Source organism: Lycorma delicatula, chromosome 5 (assembly GCF_047948215.1).
Source record: "Lycorma delicatula isolate Av1 chromosome 5, ASM4794821v1, whole genome shotgun sequence".
Taxonomy (NCBI): Eukaryota; Metazoa; Arthropoda; class Insecta; order Hemiptera; family Fulgoridae; genus Lycorma; species Lycorma delicatula.
This window is the reverse complement of record NC_134459.1, coordinates 51717507-51730435: the sequence shown is the minus strand read 5'-3', so window position 1 is coordinate 51730435 and position 12929 is coordinate 51717507.

Here is a 12929-nt window from a genome sequence, read left to right as displayed (position 1 = left end):
TCGAAAAACAGCCAGTTGTGTAACACTAAAATATTGCAAGAAAGAAAAAATTATTAACATTTTAGTAGTTGTAGGAGATAATTTTTAGAATTTTCTTTGAGAATTTCACATAGCTAGATTGGATAGAGATCTACTCATAACTGACTAGAGAAAAAACCTTTTTTCTGTTTTGTTTTCATATTTTTCTATTAAATATCAAATTTTCGCGTCGACCTCCGTGGTGCGAGTGGTAGCGTCTCGTACTTTCATCTGGAGGTCCCAGGTTCGAATTCCGGTCAGGCACGTTATTTTTCAAACGCTACAAAATTCCATTACCATGTTCCATGCACAAGGTTATGTGGCGATATCAGGCAAAAAAAAAAAAAATAAATAAGTGCTGTTTCATCAGAAAATGTAATACATACAGTATTCTCAGTTTTTTTACCATCATTATGAAATTTTAGTAAGATTTAGAATAATTACAAAAAATATATCGAGATTAAATTCAGAAGAACTGAATATTTTTCCAGAAAAAAGATCTAATTCATAAGCTTACAGCTTATCGTTTCGTAAAATTAAAAATGTATAAGTAGTTACATAATTCTCCTAAGAAACTGTGTGAAAATTAATTTTGAGGAATAATTGTATTTTTAGTAAAATAGAGAAGTAATATTAATTAGACATATAAAACTGACATATGAATATAATACTAATGAGTTGCTTACAACTAGAGTGAAGTCTATATCTGAAATCACCATATTGCAATAAACGACGTCACTTGTTATAGAGAGTTTCAAGTAAATTTGTGTTGTTCTGTGGAATAAATACCATATTATATTCGTGTACTCTTTAATTAGTAACGTATGAAAACCTGCTTATATAATAGGGTATTCTGACATAAGCATGCTTGTAATAAGGAATAAAAAACATATTCATACAAAAGATACATTTTTTTTTAAATCTACCATTTCATCTTTTTGCTTCCTTCTTAATAAATAAATTGTGAAGTACCTCTAAGGTCATCAGAAATAAAAATAAATAAATAAAATTATTGTTTTATTCGTGAATATAACAAGCTACGTATTCTTTATCGTTGAGTTTTGAAACTTTATAGTGACGGTAAAAGTTGAGGAACGTCTTAATTTATTCCATCACTTTTTTTAACTTTTGAAACTCATTTTGGTATTAAAATATTTATTCATATAAAAAAGGTAAAATATTTACTATTTTTTAATCTCAGGGAAAATCATGATTAACCGGAATACTGCAGCTTTCCACAGCAACAAATTGTAGTTGCAAGTTCATTAATTTATAATTATAACACTTTCTCTCCATGGTAATTACGTTAAAAAAATTCTGTTTTCAAATACTGGCGGGGTAATCCCTTCGGGGTCCCCTCATTTGAGGCATGGCCACTGATCGAAATACCGGGTGCCAGCTACCTGGATGGGACCTTGAGTTCTCCCGAGGTAGTTTGAGACGATGGCACCCCCGGAGCTGTATGTATAGTTACTTGCGGGTTCGGCTCTGGGAGGCTGGGTAAAAAAAAAAGAGAAAACAAAAGTGTATTTTTCTTTGATTATACTTTCAAAGTAAAAATTATTTGATGTCAGATTTTTGTTAACAAAAAAATAATTTTAAAAGTAAGGAAAAAGCTATACCGATTTTTAACCTTATTACGAAGAAAATGATTAAGCTTCAAACTCATCAGCAGAGATATAGCGCGACAACTTTTACACGAACTAGAATAGTCTATCCTACACCGAAAAGGTATTATACTTCCGCTTTGTAATGTATTAAACTGCAGAAAAAAGTAAATTTTGTCGGCTTAACGTGCCCTGAAAATAACGAATTTGTAGAAAATTACAAATATTATTTGTGTTGTAGTCAGTTTTTTTCCTACACAAGTTGACTGGATTTGGGAGCTAGGAGTAAACTCCGTTGTTGCGAGCAAAATTGCTAGTGGTATGTTATTATTTCTATTGCCTCGATCCAAGCGACATTTACAAATTGGCTGTGTAAAATGTAGAACAAGACGCGGGGTTCGTGCTTCCGCGATTTCGGTTAGCTAGTTTAGAGGCAATGATGTAGGACATTCAAAATGTTCGTATGAGGCCTGCAGCGAAGGCCTGTTTTTTTTTTGCGAAGGCAAAAGCTGAATTAAAAATCACCGATGTAAATGTCTACCGAGGCATTCCAACCGAGGCCTGGTTATTACTATGAGGTATAATCAGTTGATGGTCTATAAGACGACTCCCATTAAAGCCCATCAAGGCTAGAAACTGGGGGGGGGGGGTGGCTTGGTGGCGACAGGAAGCGTCACAAGGCGAATGTCTTCGCCTACGGGATTGGGATGTGGATTTCGGATATCATTATTATTTTTGTTATGAAAGACCGGGCATCAAGAGTTATGGTCATTAGCCGCTTATTATTATTTTAATGAATAATTTATAACAAAGCTCATGTTCTGAATATGTTCTGACATGGGTGTATTATGATATAGAAATTTTGTAGCGTAGGAAAATGTCTATCCTGCCCAGGATTCGAACCCGGAAGGTGTCTGATAAAAAGTGAGAAACTATTTCTGTATCATATATTGAAGAATTTTGAAATAACATTATTTGAGAAAAATGATAATAATAATCCTTCATTTTTCGTTTAACGTGTCTGATCCAAACATTTTCATTAAAGGCTTCTGAATTACGGTTTATTTTGCAGTTTTTTTACGTTTAGATTTACCTTAGTAATATTTATTATGTATCTATTTAAAATGATTAATATTGACATTAATTTCATATAGTTTTCAGTTTTTCAACTGTAATGCTGTATTAAATAAATTTCTCACGATCTATTCAGGCAAATCCTTTTAGTTTTATCTGTAGAAGAGCGTATGTATGCAATTCTTAACATACATCTAAGGAAAAAACTTTAATTTGTAATTAAAATTAAGAAAATTTAAGGAACTTTCTTAACTACTAATTTCAGAATTTTTTTATTTCTCCAGTAATTATTTAGGTTGTCAGGGGTTAACCGTAACACTTGGTAGCACTTTTTCTAAAAAAAAAATCAACAATCATCTAACATCGTTTAAAAATGCTTTCCACACACTTATAAATAAAATATTACATAATATAAACGCTATACCATATTTACGTAAACAATAACAGCGTACTTCATTAAATGTAATCGGGACGAATATTATTTTACTGTGTATATCAATAGGAAGTTATGAACAATTTAATCAATAGTTTATATATATTTGTACGTACATTCATGCGGGCTTTACATATGCATATACTGGGAAACGAAGTGATTTAGGCACGTTCCTAAATCTGTTCAATTAGTCGGTCGGTTATTATATGAGCACAATTAAATTTATGTGTCTAAACTATGCGCTACCGCCAATATCAGCGGCTAACTAAATTGCATCACCCAAACCAACCTAACCCCGCTATCATGCATACTTGCTATTATGATCAAATGCCCGGGCTCGGTACAGCACGCTTAACTGTCGGTACGATATTATGAAGTAGGATACGGACATTGTTCAATCTTGTATGATTAATAGCGTGATAACCGTATTTAGGTATTCATTGAGTGGAACGTGATATTGTAGTCAAATTTATGTCTCTTTCATTTTAGTTTTGTAAAAGTTTTAATTTCATATTTCAATAAATTTGTAACGATTTTCCTTTTTTGAATTTCATCATATTATAATATTAAAATACCCTAATTAAAGGGTTAATTAGATATTCTATAACCCTACTTTATATTTATACAAATACAAAAAAACGATTCAAAAAAACACCCGAAGAATAATTCTTTAAAAACCATATATATTTATTGTGTAAATGAAGAATCAAATAAATACAGAATATTACCAAACGTAATGTACTTTATTTATAACGTTATTCTCAAAACCGTGTTCAAAATGTATCTAGATTTTCCCATTCAAAACTTACAATAAGATTTTGATGATAAAATTATAGAATAGCTTCTAGGACACTTGGTGTAGTTTTAATATATTAAGACCCGTAGATAGAGCGTGCATTGATGAAGTCCCAATGTGCGTATTAGCTGCTGTATTCTTTATTAACAAGGCCAGCATATTTATTAACCGTTTGAGTCGTACGATAAGCCGACTTTGTTGATATTGGGTCAAAAAAAACTAGAGTTTCTCGATCATATAATAGATGTAACTAAAGTTTTTCAAAGTTAAAGTTAAATAAATTATAGACAATCATCTTTAATAGATTCTTAATTCATCTGTTCTTCCACAGCGTAATAAAAAATGTATTATGTTTTATTTAAATCCATTCAAATGACCAATTATATTATTATTCTTTTATACACGAATAAGAATACGCTTTTGATTTAGTATCACTCGCTTATTCCCTACCGATTCTATTGAAACTTTACAGATCCTTTAACGAGGGTTCTAAAAATATTGTGTGAAAATTTCATCTTTCTGGAATTTATAGAAAACGGAATGGCTAGCGGCTTTCAAATAAAAATATAGATGTTGCGACGTCGCCGGGACGCCTTTTTTCAACAGCTTTGCGGTAGATTTTAGAGCGAGGGTGGACTGTATGTGTTCATAGGCGATGAATGAAGACAACACCTTGTTGATTACTGAAGGATTGTTTAATTTTACGCCGCCTCGGCGGTTTAAAATAATTTGTTAACGTAACACTTGTAACTTATAACTTAACTTTAAAGATAGCAACCATAAACTAAATAAAACTTAAAGTAATATTCATCCGAACAAGAATTGAGAGAGTCCATTCGGACGCGACCGCCTTGGGTAAGGTTGAGTGCAGACTGGTGTAAGAAGCTACGTACAGTGCTCGAGGGAGCAGCTTGTGACGTAAAGTGGCGTGATGGTCTTGTGACCATAGTTTGCCGTGGGCACCCTAGCCACCGCTAAGTTTCAGCACCCGCCGGCAAGAGGGGGTAAAAACGTAACAATTTCAGATAATCCACAATTTTTATTCATTATAAAAAAGCTGGTCAAAATTATTAAAAACAGATGATAATTAGAACTAGAATAACTAAAAACAGTTAATTTACTAATTTTTTTTTTATTCAATTTTAACAGCTGTTTAACATTTCATGGCCCGTTGGTATTGATATATAATTTATTTATAATAGTTTCCACTTACCAACAATATTTAATAATATGTTCGAGCGCTTTCCGATTAGTAATCGATCCTGAGAACATTGATCTGTTATAATTATTTACGTCACATATCATTAATTACATTAACTTGAATTTTAAAAAGAAAAATTATAAATATATAAACTGGTCGCCAACATTATTTTACCTTTTGACGATCAGTTGTTATATTTAGTTAGTATAATTAATGATACGTGAAGTAAATAATTATAATTATAACACATCAATGCTCCTGAGGATGGATTACTAATCTGAAAGCGCTCGAGCATACTATTAATGATTGTTTGTAAGTAGAAACTATTATATAAATAAAAAATACATCATCTTTTTTTAATCATTTTTACCAGCTACTGTAAGGAATAAAACACGTGATTTATCTGAAATTTATACTTTATTTGAAAGCCGCCATCCTGTTTCTATAAATTCTAGAAAGTTGAAATTTTCACAGAGCATTTTTAGTTTCGTTAAAAGGTCTGTAAAGTTTCAGTACAATCGGTGGGGAAATGGGCGAGTGATCAAAAGCGTATGACTCTTCAAGAGACATACTGTATTATATATTTATATATACTCGTGTATATATATATATATATATATATATATATAGTTATATAATTAATACAACCCGGTCAGCATATAGTCCCATCTACAACATATCCTACATCGTACAGCAACATATGCTCTTCAACATATCGACTCGACAACAAAATAATAGCCTGGGAAAATATATAGGAACCGCTCTATTCGTAAAATATAACTGGCTCGATTAATCTTCAAACTATCAATCTCTTGTAGTGAAAGCAAGTTCTTACTGTTTATTCTGGTCCGGAACAGGATGTTATTTAAAACAACAGAACGTTCCGGAAGTAAAATATGAAATTAATAAGTTAGAATTTAATCGATCTCGACTAACTTAACTTGATTTTCTCGAGGGGAAAAACATTATTAATTTGTGACGTTCATATAGAATATAAGAATAAGGGAAAATATTTATAAAACAATTTAGAACAAACTGACTGAAAAAAAAGTTGATTTTTAATTCTATTTAACTCAGAATAAATATAAGGAAGTAATAACGAGAATATAAATTTAATCAGAACAAATTTAGAATAGAAACTTTAATCGACTGGTACGTAACATGACAGGGGAATGATTGATTAATACGGTTTTAACAGGTTCAGTTTAGGGAAGAAATACAAAGGATGTAGAGAGGAAGGTGAGAAATATGGGAATCCAATTGATAAGGCTATCTGAAAGAAATGAAAAATAGTTTGAACTTAAAAGTTTAACTAGAAAGCGAAGAAAATGGAGACAAACATGGTGCAAAGAAATTTGCATATGTTCAGTTAACTTTATGATATTATGAATTTTGTTCACCGTAGAAGATATCCACACATTTTGAAAACAAAATCATTTTATTTTGTTCAAAACAAATAGATTTTATCGTCAAATGAATGTGAAAACATTTTCAAAAATCTGAAAAAATCAATGTTACGGTTTACTTTTCCAGTACGGCGGCACAACTTTCCTACAAATTCTCTCATCTGTTTTTCCGTAGCATAATAAAAAACGTTCTATGTTTTACTTAAATCCATTGATAAAATTTTTCACCGGATACATATGCTATAAATTATATTATTATTATTATATATTATATTATTATTATAGCATAAATATGCTATAAATTATCTCTCTCTCCTCTCTCTCTCTATTTCTTTCTTTCTCTTTTTCTCTCTGTGTGTGTTTAATATTTATTTAAGATCAATCATTTGTTACTTATTATTCTTATATATATATATGTACTTTTTTTAGGGGGGCGAAAAACGCCTGTGCGTTATCATCGAATTTGTTTAAAAATAAAAAGGTAAAATATATATAAAATATAAATGTACTACCCAGTTAGTATACAGTTCCGTCTACAGTAGCAACTGCACCCCCACTGGGTTTATTACCCTCATATGTCTGGCAATAATACTGATTAGCAACTAGAGCCTGTTCAATCTATAAAAAGTATCAGTGTATTGTAATTTCTTCACAGCTACAGTTTGGTTAGCACAGGACTCGTAACTTGAGTGATGTGAAGTATGCAGGTTTCTGAATAGTCGGTTCCCTTTTTAAAAAAACAGTAGTTATGATTACCCGTACCACGTATAGGTAAACTAGTATATTGCACGGTTCTCGGCGGGTTCTTAGCGGCTCGATATTATCGGGTCGGCGTTAGATTTCCGTGTAAATTGGAGGAACCGGGCGGAGTGGGCGATCGTTGAGAATTTCATTTACTTGGTAAGGGAAAGGATTGTCAAAGAAGTTTAGGGTTCCGCTTGGATTTGCCTTATTCTACGTTTTGTTTTTTCTTGTCTTATGGTATATATCATTGTTGTTTTTGATTTTATATATTTTTTTTAATGTTTCTCTTTTTCGTGTTATGTTTTGTACTAACGTTGCGTGTTGAACTCAACTTTTCCCTATTTCGGGTAGGTAGTTGTGATTTCAATTCCTTCTAGTTGTCTATTCAGTCTTGTTAAAGACTTGGACTTGTGTTTTGTTTTTAAAGAGTTATCTAGTAGGTAGTAGTACACCGATGGGAATGTCACATGCATTTGTATCGGTGGTATCCTGACTGAGGCAAGAACAAGGCTGAAAGATTCCTTTTGCCGAGGTTTTGAAAATTACCTCCAGTAAAGCCCATCAGCGCTGTGTACGGAAGGAGAGGCGTGGCGACCGAAACCGTCACATGTGGCGTGTCTTCCCGTATGGAGTCAGGATGTTACACGACAAACACTACGTGGAGGTGACCTTACTTCATTTCTAATTTTTTTCCCCGCTTTTCGAAAAAATATAATTTTTATAAAATAATATATATTTATTTTATACTTTTATAAAATATTATTTTCGGTCGCACGGATTTAGGGGGGGAGGGGTTGAAATTGAATTTTCTTTACGTTTTAAGGTATGGAGTACGAAAATACCATTTACTTAATGTGTATTTTTCTTATTTATATATACATAGTTCTACGTATAAAATTTGTGGCTTGAAAATCTCCAAAGTACAAGATTAATTTCATTGAAATTTAGATATGATGGATGGTACGTGAAAGGGTTGTGAAGGGTGAATGCGTAGGGATTGTGCACGTGAAAATTTGATGAAAATTAGTTGAGTTGTTCTACAGTTACGCGCAACTACAGATCGACAACAGACAATATAACTTTGATTTTATGTTTACTGTATAGAGGTGTTTTTTTCATACGCGTTTAGTCACAGTGTTGAATGAGTTTAAGCTTAATGGTTGTGGGTAGGGTTTTTTCGTTAATCGAACGCATGTAGTGCATCATACTCTGAAAATCAGTGTACCTGACTGCAAAATAGTGAGGATGTTGAAATCGAAAGTCAGCCTTCTTTCGCAGAACTGCGCAAGCGTTTGTTTTTGTTTTTTATTCAAGTAACCGGCGCGGCGACAGATGCAGCCAGTCGCGGGGCTTTTCTTCACACACAAAGTAACACTAGCATTGGCTGTATGGGTTGAGCCGCCGCTTTGTGGGTTTAAAGCTACTTTTTCGATAAAAAAAAAATATTTAAAAAGACGAAGCCTTTATTTTGTAGAAACTAATTTCAAATACTGCAAGTGGTCTCCGAATTCAATTTGATCAACGGTTTGGCCATATTAAAGTTGAATTTCGATAAGGAACATAATCCGGTTTTTACTGCAAGCAACTAAAACTGCCACTTCTTGAAACGGTGAAACATTTCGTAACGACAATAGTCGTACGTTAAAAAGGTGTTATGTTTATGCAAAATTTCAACTCAATCGCTTGAGTAATTTTTGCGTGAAAGAATAACAGGCTCAAAGACGCCACTATATATATATAAAACGTATAATGTATAATGTGCGTATAAATAAGTATAATAGCATTTCCGCTATAGCTTCACTCGCGCTATATGGTTAATTGCGTTTCCCGACGCGGTTAATTTTTGTTGTTGTTATATTTTATGTTTTTTAGTCAATTAACTGGAGGCAGGTGCAGTCACTCGCGTTGTACATACAGCGTCAGTGGCAATGGCTGTTTTGGTTGAGTCGCCACGCCATTCACTGTTGCACTCCTTAAAAAATCGAAATTTAATAAAACCCGAAAATGATTTTTAGATATATATCTGGTGAGTATTTGCAAGACCAAATAATAAATGTCGTTCAGTATTGAACATCTACATTTTGTATAGTTGGGAATGGTTAAAATTTGCAATCATTGTCAAACCCCTTTTACCTTTCTTCACCCTTTTTTATCAAAAAATCTAGAAATTGATTTTTATTTATTCACATGAAAATTACACCAAAAATCAAGTTAATATTTTCATTTCTTACCGAGATATTACAAAATAGTCGGATTTAAATTCTTTCTTTTTCTGTTTAACTCCCGAAATCACCGTAAGGTATTACTTCAGAGGATTAATGGTATTCTTCTTCCTGGCATCTCCTTTCAAGAGGTTTGACCTTTAACTGGGCAGATCGGAACAGTTCAGTGGACGTTGTGCCGAACCATTCCGTCATGAAACCTCATGAACCATGAAATTCTGCGCTTCTCAACGTTACGTCTGCCCACTATTTTCCACTGCATGATCAACTGGAACCACTCTAACTTCTCTCCCCGCGTTATGTGACCCAAATACAGTAATTTCCTTGTTTGTACTGTAAACGTAATCTCGAGGTGTCTATTTATACTCTCTAGTACCTTGATGTTTGATATCTTATCCTTCCAAGATATCCTTAGCACGCGTCTATAGCACCATATTTCAAAGGCCACCAACCTTTTCATGTGTAGGTTTTTCAATATTCATGCCTCCATTCCATACAGCAGCACAGGAAACTCATAAAATTTTACCATTCTAGCCCGCAGATATAATCTGACCTGCCGATGACATGAATAATAGTAAATGAAGTCTAGTTTTGTACAGTCTCATGTAGACCATTCCTGAGATGTGTGACCCAACCACCAAACAACACCGGTATCCACAATCTAGTACTCAAATCCGTATAAACGGATTATGTACTAGATTTGAACTAGATTTACTAGGATTTGAACCATAGTACTTTCGACTTCGAAATCAGCTGATTTCGCAATGACGAGTTCACCACTAGACCAACCCGGTGGGTCGGGTTTAAATAAAATTCAAAAATTAATTTTAATCCTTTAAACTCAGAATTTAAACAGAATCTAGGAATTGGTTTTCAGATATTCACATGAAGATTAAAAATGAAATTTCATTGTTACCACATTTTAATCCTTTAAACTCGGATTTAAAAAAATCCTTTCTTAGTGTACACTTACACAGCAAGAAGAACGTGTATACAAATTTTTCTCAACTTGTGGTAGGTTTTACTGGCGTTGATTATGGATCACCCCATCACATGTTCTTTTAGGCGTATATATATATATCGGAGCCCCGCACTGCCGTCAGAGTGGGCCTGACGGCGGCTGGTAGAGCTATTTCCTTTCCCTAGGGAAAAAAAATATATTTTGAGAATAATAATATTAATATTACGCGTATAGTAATGTTAAAAAATAAATGAATAGAGTTATTCATTTTCAAAAACAAAAAAAGGTCATAAATATACGCCACCAAGTATAACTTAAAAAAAATATATATATATATATATATATATAAAACTTCATCATCAAGGGTGGTTGCTACGACTCCTTACAAGTTCTTTCATGCTACATATTTCTCTCTACTTTACCTTTTTGTTCATATAGCTGTACTTTCTTTCTATGATGTTATCCAACGTGATATTTTCACCTGCAATAACCTCTCTTCTCTTTTCTTCCATTACTCCCTCACTCTTTCTCTTTTTTCTCACTTCGCCCTCAATCACCTACATCCAAGGAATCGCTTCTCAGTTCTGATGTTTTTTTATGTATTTTATTGTTTATAGTAGCCATCTCTTTATTTTATCACTGTTATTATTCCCTTACCTTATACTTATCGGCCTTTACAATTTCCAAATACCTCAAACGTACCACTTTTCTATAATTTTTTCCTTAATTTAATCTTCGCTTCAAACAGTGTTATATACAAACTACTACACTAAGTTCTACAGGATAAATGTCAACAATTTTTTTCAGTTATATACCAATAATTATGTAATATAATTATAAAAAATATATATTAACACATTCATAAACCTGAAATAGCATTAAGAGGAAACAGGTTTAGCGACTCGGCCTTTCATCCGGAGGTTTCGGGTTCGAATCCCGGTCAGGCATGACATTTTCACATGCTAATTGTCATTCACCTCATTCTCTGAAGCAATTTTCGCATTCTCTGAAACCTAACGATAGTCCCCCACAGGTTAGAAAATAAAGTTATAAATGGGTACTTTACATAAGTAATAATAAATTGAAAACTCTAAACCATTATTTTTCAAATAAACTGAAAAATAAAATTAACACAAATATGATTATGGTTTAATATGATATAAAACTCGATGTTTTCCATCTAGGTAAGGTGAACTTTTCAAAAAAGGTGTTTTTTTTTTCTGACATATATTATACATATTTTTCATATGTCATAATATACATTTTATAAAAAAAAAAAGAAAAATAATAAGTTTACACATTTTAAAAAATAGTCTTCTCAAATAAATATGATAAATAGACTCATATAAATTTCACATACCACTATTTTTGCTGGCGAATTTGACTGTTTCAGAATACTGCAATATTTTCACTTGATTTCATAACACAAAAATTTTAATTTATTTTTAAAAAGTAAATCTTATTAATTTTTTTAATCCTGAATACGTTTATATAAAAATGGTTAGTGAAGAAAGAGTGATATATTGGAATTTTCAATAACGGAACTGTGGTTGAATACTGTTATTCATTAGGTTAAATAAATGGTAGTTAAAAAAAAATGTTATGCACAAATTAATCCGATAATAATAAATCATAAAAATTTATTCATGGTGAATAAATATTGTCAATCATTTAAAATGGCAGTTGTCAGCATTATATAAATCTTTATGTTGTATTTTATTTTAAACAGTACAATAGTATAAATTAATTATTGTACAGTAATTAGCAATTGTATTTTAAAATAAAAATGAATGAAAAATAACGGCAAACTGAAATATACTGATTACATTGACAGAACTACACGCACACGCACGCGTGAACAAACACACACACACACACACACACACACACACACACACACACACAGACACATATATATATATATATATATAATGTTGACACGGTGAAGAGGGGAAGCATTTCATTCTGAACACCTCTTGTAGAATTCAATGCTTTTATTTATTTTTAAAAGTAATTTACGGCCGAAAACATTTATTTAAATTTTAAATTGATTATTGTGAAAATTAAAGTAAATAACATCAGTTATCCTAGCCATTTAATTTGCAGTTGTGTCGCAAATTATTTTTTATTGTGAATTATTATTATTATTACTTTTTGTGTTATTTATTATTGTGAAGGCTATTATTATTAGTATTGTGTTATTAATTCCAACATTAACATTTTAAAGTTTGTTATTGGATGTAATTCTGAAAGTAATACGAAATAAAAAAGTTACTAAGGGCGTTTTATCTCGTTTTATTACTACCACAAATTTTTCGTTTTTTGTCATCGTTTTTTTGTACCATGTTTCATTAAAATCATGCATCGCATGTCCATCTTCCTATTAAAAATAAAATTTTGATTCAATGTGGTGGATCCAAGATGTCGGACAAAATTTCACACACCATAATATAGTATTTTTGAAATT